Below are 14,498 nucleotides of genomic sequence, written 5' to 3'. Positions count from 1 at the left end.
GCAGATCTCCGTCTCTCCCTCGCCCCTCTCAGTGAAAGAAGACTGAGAGGGGTGGGGAGAGGCCGCGATAAGCATGGATTGATGCGACGTGAGGCAGGGCTACAGCGGAAAGCTCTGCCTCAATCAGGAAGCGCTCCCCCAACACTGCCCCAGGGATTTGGGGGTGATAGAACCCTCGTTTTGCCGCAGGGATGTGGTGGTTTGTCTGGCAATGATCCTTAAAGGACTTACGAGGCCAAGTCCATGAAAAAAAATAAAAAAAAGTTAGCTACCTTGCTCAGCTTGTAAGGCACGGAGGACGCCGTCCGCGCCCTCCGTGCCGTTCCGCCTGGTCCCCGCCGCTGCACAGCCCCCCGAACGGTCCCCGACCGCGCGGCCCGGGTCGGGCTCCCCAGCCTGTACCAAGATGGCCGGCGGAGCTTTACAGGCCATTCCTCTTTTGCCTCTTGCTCAATCCCTGGTGTGTGTGCACTCCCGTGCTTTATTAACCACTTGCCGACGGCTACACGCCGATGGGCGTGGCCGCGGCGGCAGCCCCAGGACCGCCTAATGCCGATTGGCGTAAAGTCCTGGGGCTTGCATTTGCAGGAGATCGCGCGCACGCTGCACGCGCATCTCCTACTTGGTGGGCGGAGCGGAGCGATTGCCGCTTGGGAGACTGTAACGGCGAAACCGCCGCTTAATTGCTTTGTACAGCGCTGCGATCGGCAGCAGCGCTATACTGGGGACAGCCGTGTGACACGGCTGTCCCCCTGGAGGGCAAGAGAGCGATCAGCTCTCATAGGCTGAAGCCTATGACAGCCAATCGCCGTTATTGGCTGCCTGGGGGGTGGGAGGGATGGAGGGAATAAGACACATAAAAAAATACAGAAATTTAATAAAAAAAAATAACATAAATATTTATATAAAAAAAACCAAACACTGCAGGGGCGATCAGACCCCACCAATAGAGAGCTCTATTGGTGGGGACAAAAGGGGGGGGGGGATCATTTGTGTGCTGTGTTGTGCGGTCCTGCAGCTTGGCCTTAAAGCTGCAGTGGCAATTTTTGAACAAAATTGCCTGGTCACTAGGGGGGTTTAAGCCCACGGTCCTCAAGAGGTTAAGGTCTGTGCCAGCTGTATTTGCTGCTGTATGGGTAACGCTCTCATACACAAATGCAGGCAATACAGGTTTCAATAAAGCCAGAGAGGACACACACAGCAGGGATAGAGCAGGAGGCACACGGGTATAAGCTAGCCAGGGTTTATCTGTATACTCATATTCGTGACAGGCAGCAGTCATGCTTTATGAGGGGCAGGTATCATCTAAGGTGCAGGCAGGCAATGGCGTAACCATAGTCCCCCACTACTCCTGTGACTGCAAAGGGAACTGGGCACTAAGGGAGCCCACCTCTCTCCCACCGTATAGCAGAGCAGCAGAGCATAAATACCAACCCCGGGTTCTCTTGTCTCTTCTTCACTGCCACCATTTAGGGCGCAGCAGCATTTCTTCAGGGGTCCTGAAATCATGTCGCATGACATCAGGAGCCTCTGTAGGAACATTGCCGCATTCTGAATGTCTACAGTGAAGAGGAGATCAGAGTACCAAAACTTCAAGCAGATGTTTGTGCTCCACTGCTCTGCTATTCAGATAGGTAAAGAGAGAAATTGGACCAGTCCAATGCCATTGCAGCTGATTGATTGGGTTCACTTCCAATCTGCAGACTTGCTGCAACTAAATTTGAATCAACTTACTAACCATTTATTCTGCCTACCACCACCTTCCTATCACTAGAATCTACTAATCACTATAATCTACTTATTATTACCTGCCTGTGAGTAGAACCTATCACAATTTTTTGGTAATATCTGCATCACCTTGTGTGTTTTTTTCTTAATAATGGGGGTGTGCCTTGGTGGGGTGTGCCCTGTGCTGAGGGGCAGAGTTTAGGGCACCAGAACTTCTGTGCCTATAGGCTCCTGTGCTGTAAATTGGGCCCGAGAATAATCATAGTAGCCATCTACATCAGGGATCCCCAACTACGGGCTGCAAACCAGTGTCAGGCCAAAGGCTTTGCTGAGCTGGCTGCAACTGTCTACATAGTGCCAGGAGTGTCGGTCTGTATGCAGTACACTTATGTAAGTTAGTGACAACAGCTCAGCTAAATGTTCAGTGGGCATCCGGCCTGCTTTCACTCAAAATTGCCCCCTCCTGCATAGGCAAGCATGAGGAAGAGCATGGAGGCATAATGAGAGCTTGCAGGATCATGAAATAACAATAATAATGTAAAAATGAGATGTCTCGCTGCGGCGCTGGGGCTGATGGATGGAAAGTTAGAGACCCCAGGCCACAGGAACATTGGGGGATTAACAGTAATATAGTATTAAATGTATAAACGAGTGCAGTATTAACAGACTAATTTTCAATCAGATATCTGTCTATTTAAGATAGCGTGAACAAGGTGGTTGGTGGCATTGGTAACTACTTCCCAGCTGATCATTTGCTAAATTAGGTGGTTATTGCCCTGTGTTTGTTTAGCTTTATTTATTAAATTAGTTTTAAAATCGAGACACAGTATCACGTTTGTAACAAGTTCTCTTGAAAACTCATTTCCATTAATATTTTTTTCTTCTCTCCACCTTCCCTTTACAGCACAAAAAAGCCCCACCCAGCCATCCAAACTGCCATCATATTCAAGGATCATCAACCCCCTCCTTCACATGTCCAATGAGCCATTCTCCTCCTTCCAGGGTCAACCTGGAGGTTCATGGATTCCCATTACAAAATATGCATAAAGCGTGAATCATGTTCATGTGTTGCTGCCACACATACCACAGTACTTGTAAAAACAAAACAGAGGACACCAAGAGCCCAATAGTGCAATATTGTCTGGTAAGCTCAATATATAATGTAATGTCAAAGGTTCTTATACTCACAAAGGTGGGTTACCATCAGGTAACCACTTGACAGGCAGGTGGGGAGTATTAGTACCTGACCCCACTCAGGTATAAAAGTCGCTCTCTGTAGATAGGAAAATGGGGAAAGAACCCCTCCACCAGGGGTGGACTTAATCGTGCTGTAATATATACGAACAGAGGCGCCAAGCAGAGTAAAACAATGTTCTAAAAATGATAAAAAGAGGGAAGTCGAGGTGGACTTACCTCCCTCTGGTAGTGGACATATACTCAAATGCAGAGTAAAAAATATACAATTTATTCACAGCTCCATAAAATCGCAACGCGTTTTGCGGTCAACAATCCAGCTTCATCAGGCAGTACAGGAGCATATAAAACTGGTTCAGGTCCATAAAGCGTGTGAGCGATTTTATGGAGCTGTGAATAAATTGTATATTTTTTACTCTGCATTTGAGTATATGTCCACTACCAGAGGGAGGTAAGTCCACCTCGACTTCCCTTTTTTTATCATTTTTAGAACATTGTTTTACTCTGCTTGGCGCCTCTGTTCGTACATATTACAGTACACATACCACAGAATATTTTAACAATCTCTAAAGCAGTAAAGCATCAGAAGGTCTGCTTCATGGGATCCGTTGAAAAGGACTCCTGAGCTGCCTGTATGAAAAGGGCGCCTCCATAGACATTAATGTTATTTCTGCAAATATCGGCTACAAGGTGGTGAAAAGGGCACCCGAGTTTTGATATAGGCTACAAGTGGGCGCCCCTTGGTAGCCCATATTTTATTTGGCTACGTTCGGCTACAGTAGGGCACCCCTTTGTAGCCCATATTTTTTATTCGGCTATAAGGTTTTTGGTTACAAGGTTTTTGATTCTGCTACAAAAGGGCACCCTTTTATAACCACGATTTGTGATTGGGGGGGATGGGGAGGTTAGGATTAGGCATCACAAGCGGGGGGGGGGGGGTGAGGGTCTTAGGGTTAGGCACCACTAGGGTAGTTTAGGGTTAGGCACCACTAGGGGGGTCTTAGGGTTAGGCACCACCTGGGGGGTCTTAGGGTTAGGCACCACCTGGGGGCCTTAAGGTTAGGCACTGCCTGGGGGTCTTAGGGTTAGGCACCACCTAGGGGGTCTTAGGGTTAGGCACCACCAGGGGAGTCTTAGGGATAGGCACCACCTGGGGGTCTTAGGGTTAGGCACCACCAGGAGGGTGGTTAGGGTTAGGCACCACCTGGGGGGTCTTAGGGTTAGGTACCACCAGGGGAGTCTTAGGCTTAGGCACCACCAGGGGAGTCTTAGGGTTAGGAACCACCTGGGGGGTCTTAGGGTTAGGCACCTCCAGGGTGGGTTAAGGTTAGGGGAGGTTTCTGTGTGAGAGTAGGGAGAAGTAAGGTCATAGTAATCACCAGGGGCTGACTTATGGTTAGGCACCACCAGGGAGGGGTTAGGTTTAGGCACCACAAGGGGGGTTAGGGTTAGGCACCATCAGGGGAGGGTTCTGTGTTAGAGTAGGGAGAAGTTAGGTCATAGTAATCACTTTTCTCGGCTATATCGAGAGCCCTTTTATAGCCCAACAAATTTTGCCTATAACAGAATCCTTTTTATAAACTAAAACTAGCTTTTTCGGCTATACCAGGAGCTGAATTTGGCATACAGGTCCTTCTCAACCTTCAAATAATTATGTTAAGTTATGCACTCAATACTTGGTCGGGAATCCTTTTGCAGAAATTTCTGCTTCAATGCGGCGTGGCATGGAGGCAATCAGCCTGTGGCACTGCTCAGGTGTTATGGAGGCCCAGGATGCTTCGATAGCGGCCTTAAGCTCATCCAGAGTGTTGGGTCTTGCGTCTCTCAACTTTCTCTTCACAATATCCCACAGATTCTCGATGGGGTACAGGTCAGGAGTAGTGGTACTCAAATACCCCTTTTCAAAATTCGAGTTAGGTCGAATTCGAATAGTAAATTATTCGAGATCAGTCGAATATTCGAGTCGAATAATTTTTACTATTCGATTCGACCTCGGAATTCGAGCTCACTATTCAAGTCGGTATTCGAGCTCATTATTCGAGCTGACTATTCGAAATGGCCTTAAATAGCTTCCAACACTTGTTTTGAGGGTGAATGATGCAAGAAACCTCTTTTTTTCCAAGTAACAACAGCAAGTGATTATGTGGGGATGTTCCTTTAAAAAAAAAAGTTGAAAAGAGAAGTTGTGTCCAGAAATTTGTTCAGTACTGTATATACTTCTTCTTCTTCTTCTTTATCTTCTATATCTTCTTCTTCTTCTTCTATATCTTCTTCTTCTATATCTTCTTCTTCTATATCTTCTTCTATATCTTCTTCTTTCATATTGTCTTCTTCTTCTTCTTCTTCATCTTCTTCATCATCATCTTCTTCTTCTTCATCTTCTTTTTCTTCATCTTCTTCTTCATCTTCTTCATCTTCTTCTTCATCTTCTTCATCTTCTTCATCTTCTTCTTCTTCTTCTACATCTACTTCATCTTCGACTTCTTCATCTTCTTCTTCTTCTTCATCTTCTTCATCATCTTCATCTTCTTCATCTTCTTCATCTTCTTCATCTTCTTCTTCTTCATCATCTTCATCTTCTTCTTCATCTTCTTCTTCTTCATCATCTTCATCTTCTTCTTCTTCATCTTCTTCATCTTCTTCATCTTCATCTTCTTCATCTTCTTCTTCATCTTCTTCATCTTCTTCTTCATCTTCTTCTTCTTCTTCATCATCTTCTTCTTCTTCATCTTCTTCATCTTCATCTTCTTCATCTTCTTCATCTTCTTCTTCATCTTCTTCTTCTTCATCATCTTCTTCTTCTTCATCTTCTTCTTCTTCATCATCTTCATCTTCTTCTTCTTCATCTTCTTCATCTTCTTCTATATCGTCTTCTTCTTCACTTATTTCTCTTTTCAATTTTTTTTTTTAAAGAAATGCAGCTATTTTTGAGCGTAACAAATAGCTGGTGGCGCACGCATGTTGGAAGCGCCATTGTATGTGCTCCCTGGCAGTGGAAACACACAGACAGCAGGAGGTAAATTCAGCAGCAGGAGGAGGAGGATGAGTGTGTGGCAGCAGGCAGTCAATGAGGCAGGCAGCATGACATAATAGCCCTGGTACCTAGCGGTGATACCAGGGCTGTAAATAAACACAGCAGGCAGGAGGTCCCAGACAGCGGTCGTGCAGCCCACATTGTGTCCAATACACAACGGGGACAACACAGTTTTCAACCCGGGCACCTCAGAAAAACTAAACCTTTTTTTTTTTTTTTTTATGGTTTTGTAGTTTTGGTTTTACAACCAATTACACAGATATAGCTATTTTTTGACGTAATAGCTGGTGGCAGAGTGGCAGCAGAAGGTAAATCTGTGTACCCTGGCGTTGGGAAACACAGACAGACAGCAGCATCAGCAGGAGGAATGGAGGAGTAGTGTGAGTGTGGCAGCAGGCAGGCAGCGTGGCATGGAGGCAATCAGCCTGTGGCACTGCTCAGGTGTTATGGAGGCCCAGGATGCTTCGATAGCGGCCTTAAGCTCATCCAGAGTGTTGGGTCTTGCGTCTCTCAACTTTCTCTTCACAATATCCCACAGATTCTCGATGGGGTACAGGTCAGGAGTAGTGGTACTCAAATACCCCTTTTCAAAATTCGAGTTAGGTCGAATTCGAATAGTAAATTATTCGAGATCAGTCGAATATTCAAGTCGAATAATTTTTACTATTCGATTCGACCTCGGAATTCGAGCTCACTATTCAAGTCGGTATTCGAGCTCATTATTCGAGCTGACTATTCGAAATGGCCTTAAATAGCTTCCAACACTTGTTTTGAGGGTGAATGATGCAAGAAACCTCTTTTTTTCCAAGTAACAACAGCAAGTGATTATGTGGGGATGTTCCTTTAAAAAAAAAAAGTTGAAAAGAGAAGTTGTGTCCAGAAATTTGTTCAGTACTGTATATACTTCTTCTTCTTCTTCTTTATCTTCTATATCTTCTTCTTCTTCTTCTTCTATATCTTCTTCTTCTATATCTTCTTCTTCTATATCTTCTTCTTTTATATTGTCTTCTTCTTCTTCTTCTTCATCTTCTTCATCATCATCTTCTTCTTCTTCATCTTCTTTTTCTTCATCTTCTTCATCTTCTTCTTCATCTTCTTCATCTTCTTCTTCATCTTCTTCATCTTCTTCATCTTCTTCTTCTTCTTCTTCTTCTACATCTACTTCATCTTCAACTTCTTCATCTTCTTCTTCTTCTTCATCTTCTTCATCATCTTCATCTTCTTCATCTTCTTCATCTTCTTCTTCTTCTTCATCTTCATCTTCTTCTTCATCTTCTTCTTCTTCATCATCTTCATCTTCTTCTTCTTCATCTTCTTCATCTTCTTCATCTTCTTCTTCTTCTTCTTCTTCATCATCTTCTTCATCTTCTTCTTCATCTTCTTCTTCTTCTTCATCATCTTCTTCTTCTTCATCTTCTTCGTCTTCATCTTCTTCATCTTCTTCATCTTCTTCATCATCTTCATCTTCATCTTCTTCTTCTTCATCATCTTCATCTTCTTCTTCTTCATCTTCTTCTTCTTCATCATCTTCATCTTCTTCTTCTTCATCTTCTTCATCTTCTTCTATATCGTCTTCTTCTTCACTTATTTCTCTTTTCAAAATTTTATTTTTTAAAGAAATGCAGCTATTTTTGAGCGTAACAAATAGCTGGTGGCGCACGCATGTTGGAAGCGCCATTGTATGTGCTCCCTGGCAGTGGAAACACACAGACAGCAGGAGGTAAATTCAGCAGCAGGAGGAGGAGGATGAGTGTGTGGCAGCAGGCAGTCAATGAGGCAGGCAGCGTGACATAATAGCCCTGGTACCTAGCGGTGATACCAGGGCTGTAAATAAACACAGCAGGCAGGAGGTCCCAGACAGCGGTCGTGCAGCCCACATTGTGTCCAATACACAACGGGGACAACACAGTTTTCAACCCGGGCACCTCAGAAAAACTAAACCTTTTTTTTTTTTTATGGTTTTGTAGTTTTGGTTTTACAACCAATTACACAGATATAGCTATTTTTTGACATAATAGCTGGTGGCAGAGTGGCAGCAGAAGGTAAATCTGTGTACCCTGGCGTTGGGAAACACAGACAGACAGCAGCATCAGCAGGAGGAATGGAGGAGTAGTGTGAGTGTGGCAGCAGGCAGGCAGCGTGACATAATAGCCCTGGTACCTAGCGGTGATACCAGGGCTGTAAATAAACACAGCAGGCAGGAGGTCCCAGACAGCGGTCGTGTAGCCCACATTGTGTCCAATACACAACTGGGACAACACAGTTTTCAACCCGGGCACCTCAGAAAAATTAAACCTTTTTTTTTTTTTATGGTTTTGTAGTTTTGGTTTTACAACCAATTACACAGATATAGCTATTTTTTGACGTAATAGCTGGTGGCAGAGTGGCAGCAGAAGGTAAATCTGTGTACCCTGGCGTTGGGAAACACAGACAGACAGCAGCATCAGCAGGAGGAATGGAGGAGTAGTGTGAGTGTGGCAGCAGGCAGGCAGCGTGACATAATAGCCCTGGTACCTAGCGGTGATACCAGGCCGTAAATGAACACAACAGGAGGTCCCAGACAGCGGTCGTGCAGCCCACATCGTGGCCAATACACAACTGGGACAACACAGTTTTCAACCCGCACTGGGACAACACAGTTTTCAACCCGGGCACCTCAGAAAAACTAAACCTTTTTTTTTTTTTAATGGTTTTGTAGTTTTGGTTTTACAACCAATTACACAGATATAGCTATTTTTTGACGTAATAGCTGGTGGCAGAGTGGCAGCAGAAGGTAAATCTGTGTACCCTGGCGTTGGGAAACACAGACAGACAGACAGCAGCAGCAGCAGCAGGAGGAATGGAGGAGTAATGTGAGCAGCTATTGTTTGACGTAATAGCTGGTGGCAGAGTGGCAGCAGAAGGTAAATCTGTGTACCCTGGCGTTGGGAAACACAGACAGACAGCAGCATCAGCAGGAGGAATGGAGGAGTAGTGTGAGTGTGGCAGCACGCAGGCAGCGTGACATAATAGCCCTGGTACCTAGCGGTGATACCAGGGCTGTAAATAAACACAGCAGGCAGGAGGTCCCAGACAGCGGTCGTGTAGCCCACATTGTGTCCAATACACAACTGAGACAACACAGTTTTCAACCCGGGCACCTCAGAAAAATTAAACCTTTTTTTTTTTTATGGTTTTGTAGTTTTGGTTTTACAACCAATTACACAGATATAGCTATTTTTTGACGTAATAGCTGGTGGCAGAGTGGCAGCAGAAGGTAAATCTGTGTACCCTGGCAGTGGGAAACACAGACAGACAGCAGAAGGGCAGTACACAGCAGCCCACTGTAGGTGTAAAATGTGTGGCTGCAGGCGACGTAATAGTCAAAGTGAACCAGGCTGGCTTAGTGAGCAGGAGCCAGGAGGTGGTAAAGGGTGGTAAGGCACATTAACGATGGTTCTTAGCCAATTCATGTCCACCTCTCAGCCGACAACAGGGGCCAGGAACTCGCCTTCCACCCACGCCTGGTTCATCTTGAGAAACGTCAGTCTGTCCACAGACTTGTGAGACAGACGTGAGCGTTTCTCGGTGACCACACCACCAGCTGCACTGAAGCAGCGCTCGGACAGCACGCTGGAAGGGGGGCAGGACAGCACTTCCAGGGCGTACTGCGCCAGCTCGCTCCAGATCTCCAGGCGCTTGACCCAATACTCCATGGGATCAACAGGGGCATCGCTGTCAAGCCCGCTGTAGGACCCCATGTAGTCAGCCACCATGCGGGTCAGGCGCTGGCTGTGACCGGTGGAGGATGCTGCTGCATGCACCTCCTCTCTAGTCACTGCTGCCGGAGCCTCTACAGTCCTGTAGAGCTCGTGGCTGAGAGACAGCAGGTCTGTGGGGCGCTTGCTGCTGGATGCAGGCACCTGCTGCTGCCTCTGTGCTGGCTGCTGGACAGTGGGGGTGGAAGGCTGGGGGAAGGCTTCCTCCAAGCGCTCAACAAGGGCCTGCTGCAAGCTCCTTATTTGTTGCGCTGGGTCTCCTCCTGCAGGCGGCAGGAACTGGCTCAACTTCCCCTTGAGGCGTGGGTCCAACATCATGCTGATCCAGATGTCCTCCCTCTGCTTCATCTGGATCACCCTGGGGTCTCTGCGCAGGCACGTCAGCATGTGCGCTGCCATTGGGAAGAGGCGGGTCACGTCTGCTGGCACATCGACGGCAGTGCTGCTGTCCTCATCCTCCTCCTCTGCCTCGTCAGCCTCATCCTCTCTCCACCCCCGCACCAACTCAGCTGCACTGTGCTGCTCCCCCTCATCAGCAGCAAGGTCAGGGACCTCCACCAAGTCCTCCTCCTCCTCCCCCTCAGAGGTGGACTGTGCAGCTGCTTGCCGCTCCTGCTGGTCCAAGGCTGCCGCTCCCTGTTCCAGCAAAGCATCGAGGGCCCTGTTCAGCAGACAAACCAGGGGCACCCACTCGCAGACCATAGCATGGTCCCTGCTCACCATGTTAGTGGCCTGCAGAAAGGGAGCCAGCACTAAGCACACCTGCTGCATGTGCCTCCAGTCATCATCGGGGACGATGGACGGGATGTTGCTGGTCTTGTCCCTTCTCTGAGCGGCGGAAACAGTGGCCAGGGCAAGGTACTGTTTGACAGCGCGCTTCTGTTCAACCAGACGCTCCAACATCGCCAGGGTGGAGTTCCAGCGAGTCGGAACGTCAAGGATCAGCCGATGGCGTGGCAGATCCAGCTCCTTTTGCACGTCTTCCAGGCTCGCACAGGCTGCAGCCGAGCGCCGGAAGTGACGCACAACGTTCCTTGCCGTTTCCAGCAGTTCGCCCATCCCCTGGTAGGTGCGCAAGAACTTCTGCACCACCAGGTTCAGCACGTGGGCAAGACAGGGGATGTGGGTCAGGTTTCCCCTGTCTATTGCGGCAACCAGATTGGCCCCATTGTCGGCCACCACCTCTCCGACTCTGAGGCCTCTGGGGGTCAGCCAAATCCTCTCCTGCTCCTGGAGTTTGGCCAACACATGGGTTGCCGTCAGCTTGGTCTTCCCAAGGCTGACCAAGTGCAGCAGCGCTTGGCAGTGGCGGGCCTTCACGCTGCTGCTGAGGCGGGGGGTTTGGCCAGGTGTGCCGGAGGATGGCAGAGGATCGGAGGAACCTGCTGCAGTTCCCCTGACCCTGCGGGGTGGCACCACCCACTGTGTTGCTGCTGCTGCTGTGCCCGCTGCTGCTCTCCCATCCTCACCCCCTTCCACCAAGCTGACCCAGTGGACAGTGAAGGACAGGTAGCGGCCTGTCCCGAAGCGGCTGCTCCAGGAGTCCATGGTGACGTGGACCCTTTCACCAACCGCGTGCTCCAGCCCTCGCTCCACATTGGCCATCACAAAGCGGTGCAGTGCAGGAATGGCCTTGCGGGAGAAAAAGTGTCTGCTGGGGAGCTGCCAGTCTGGGGCTGCGCAAGCAAGCAGCGCACGAATGTCGCTCCCCTCCTGCACGAGCGTGTACGGCAGGAGTTGGGAGCACATGGCCCGTGCCAGCAAGCCGTTCAGCTGCCGCACGCGACGGCTGCTGGGAGGCAGAGCCCTAACCACCCCCTGGAAGGACTCGCTCAAAAGGCTCTGGCGTGGCCTTTTGCTGGCACGGGAATCAGCAGACACAGCGGAGGAGGCCACTGAGGACTGGCTGCCAGAACAGGCCTCAGTGTCGGCAGCAGGAGTTGCAGAGGGGGGAGGAGCAGTGCGTTTCCGCACTCCTGCTGGTGCTGCTGGAGGAGCAGGAGGGCGGGTGGCTGCTGTTGCTGCTGCTGCTGAAGGCTGTGCAGTGATGGGTGTGGTGCCACTGCCAGCACCAGATGCCTTCAGCCTCTGGAACTCCTGATGCTGGTGGAAATGTTTCGCAGCAAGGTGGTTGATGAGCGAGCTGGTGCAGAACTTTAAGGGGTCTGCACCTCTGCTCAACTTCCGCTGACAGTGGTTGCAAGTGGCGTACTTGCTGTACACTGTGGGCATGGTGAAAAAGCGCCAGATTGGTGACAGAAACATCCCCCTACGGCATGGAAGCACTGCTGCCTGTCTCCCTGTGGTGGTTTGGGGGGGGGCTTGGGGGGCTTGGGTGCGGCTGGTGGTGGTACTGGCAGATGCTGCTGCTGCTGCTGCTGAGCCTGAGACACCAGCAGGCTGTGGGACCTGCCTACTGCTGCTGCCAATGCTTGCAATGATGCGCCTCCTTGCAAGGCCCACAAGAGCATCCTCCTCCTCAGAGCTGCTGAGGACGACATCCCCTGGAGGTGGTGGCACCCAGTCTCTGTCTGTCACCGGGTCATCAACATCCTCCCCCTCCTGAAACATGTCCTGCTGGGATGAGGACCCCCCAAACTCCTCTCCTGATGCATGGATGGGCTGCTTGACTGTCGCCACAGTCTTGCTGTCCAATCCTTCATCCCCCAAAGTGCCCATCAGCATCTCCTCCTCAAGATCGCCAACAACAGCAGACAATTTACTCATGATGCCTGGGGTCAAAAGACTGCTGAATGACAGGTCGGCGAGTGACGGTGAACTGGCCTCCTCCCCAGACCCTGCTGGGCGGCTGCTGCGAACAGGGGTGGTGGTGGTGGTGGTGAGGGTGGAGGCCTCAGATGCAGAGCTGATGGCGGGCTGCTCATCCTCCGTCATGAGTTGCACCACAGTGTCTGCATGCTTTTCCTCAATGGGACGTTTCCGACCCGGCTGGAGGAAAATCGGAGCAGGTGCTACACGCTGCTGCTGCTGTGTCTCTGCAGCGTGAGTTGCAGATGCTCCTGCTGGGCGGCGCCCAAGGCGTCCACGGCCAGTGGCTATGGGAGGAATGTTAGCCACTGACGCTGCTGCGGAACTGTGCATGGTGGCGCGCCCGCGGCTTGCCACAATGCTGCTCCCTCTCCTCCTGATTCCCTTGCTGCCCTTCCCCTTGCCCAAACCGCGCTGGCTGCCACTTCCAGACATCTTCGATGTTTTGGGCGTATAGACAAAAGTTTTTTATAAGGGCGGGTGAAAAGTGGGGTACTTTAATGGAGTGGGTTGGTGGGTGAGGTGACTGAGTGAGTGTCCCTAGTACAGTAAGTAAGTAGTAACAGTCAGGAAGTACAACTACCAGTTACAACTTACAATAATCAGTAGTAATCACAAGTAAATTTAGTGTGTGTACACTACAGACAGTGAGTGCACGCACGCGCAAACACGCGCAGGAGCTAGCCTATGAACAGTGACTGAGTGAGTGTCCCTAGTACAGTAAGTAAGTAAGTAGTAACAGTCAGTAAGTACAACTAACTAATTACAATAATCAATCAGTTATCAGAAGGAAATAGAGTGTGTGTAGTGTGTACACAGACAGTGAGTGCACACACGCAGGAGCTAGTAGCCTATGAACAGTGACTGAGTGTCCTAGACTCCTAGTACAGTAAGTAGTAACAGTAAGTACAACTAACTAATTACAATAATCAATCAGTTATCAGAAGGAAATAGAGTGTGTGTAGTGTGTACACAGACAGTGAGTGCACACACGCAGGAGCTAGTAGCCTATGAACAGTGACTGAGTGTCCTAGACTCCTAGTACAGTAAGTAGTAACAGTAAGTACAACTAACTAATTACAATAATCAATCAGTTATCAGAAGGAAATAGAGTGTGTGTAGTGTGTACACAGACAGTGAGTGCACACACGCAGGAGCTAGTAGCCTATGAACAGTGACTGAGTGTCCGAGACTCCTAGTACAGTAGGTAGTAACAGTAAGTACAACTAACTAATTACAATAATCAATCAGTTATCAGAAGGAAATAGAGTGTGTGTAGTGTGTACACAGACAGTGAGTGCACACACGCAGGAGCTAGTAGCCTATGAACAGTGACTGAGTGTCCTAGACTCCTAGTACAGTAAGTAGTAACAGTAAGTACAACTAACTAATTACAATAATCAATCAGTTATCAGAAGGAAATAGAGTGTGTGTAGTGTGTACACAGACAGTGAGTGCACACACGCAGGAGCTAGTAGCCTATGAACAGTGACTGAGTGTCCGAGACTCCTAGTACAGTAAGTAGTAACAGTGAGTACAACTAACTAATTACAATATTCAATTACAATAATCAATCAGTTATCAGAACTTGGAAATAGAGTGTGTGTAGTGTGTACACAGACAGTGAGTGCACACACGCAGGAGCTAGTAGCCTATGAACAGTGACTGAGTGTCCTAGACTCCTAGTACAGTAAGTAGTAACAGTAAGTACAACTAACTAATTACAATAATCAATCAGTTATCAGAAGGAAATAGAGTGTGTGTAGTGTGTACACAGACAGTGAGTGCACACACGCAGGAGCTAGTAGCCTATGAACAGTGACTGAGTGTCCGAGACTCCTAGTACAGTAAGTAGTAACAGTAAGTACAACTAACTAATTACAATAATCAATCAGTTATCAGAAGGAAATAGAGTGTGTGTAGTGTGTACACAGACAGTGAGTGCACACACGCAGGAGCTAGTAGCCTATGAACAGTGACTGAGTGTCCTAGACTCCTAGTACAGTAAGTAGTAA

Source organism: Hyperolius riggenbachi, chromosome 9 (assembly GCF_040937935.1).
Source record: "Hyperolius riggenbachi isolate aHypRig1 chromosome 9, aHypRig1.pri, whole genome shotgun sequence".
NCBI classification, from domain to species: Eukaryota; Metazoa; Chordata; class Amphibia; order Anura; family Hyperoliidae; genus Hyperolius; species Hyperolius riggenbachi.
Note: the sequence above shows the minus strand (reverse complement) of the source record.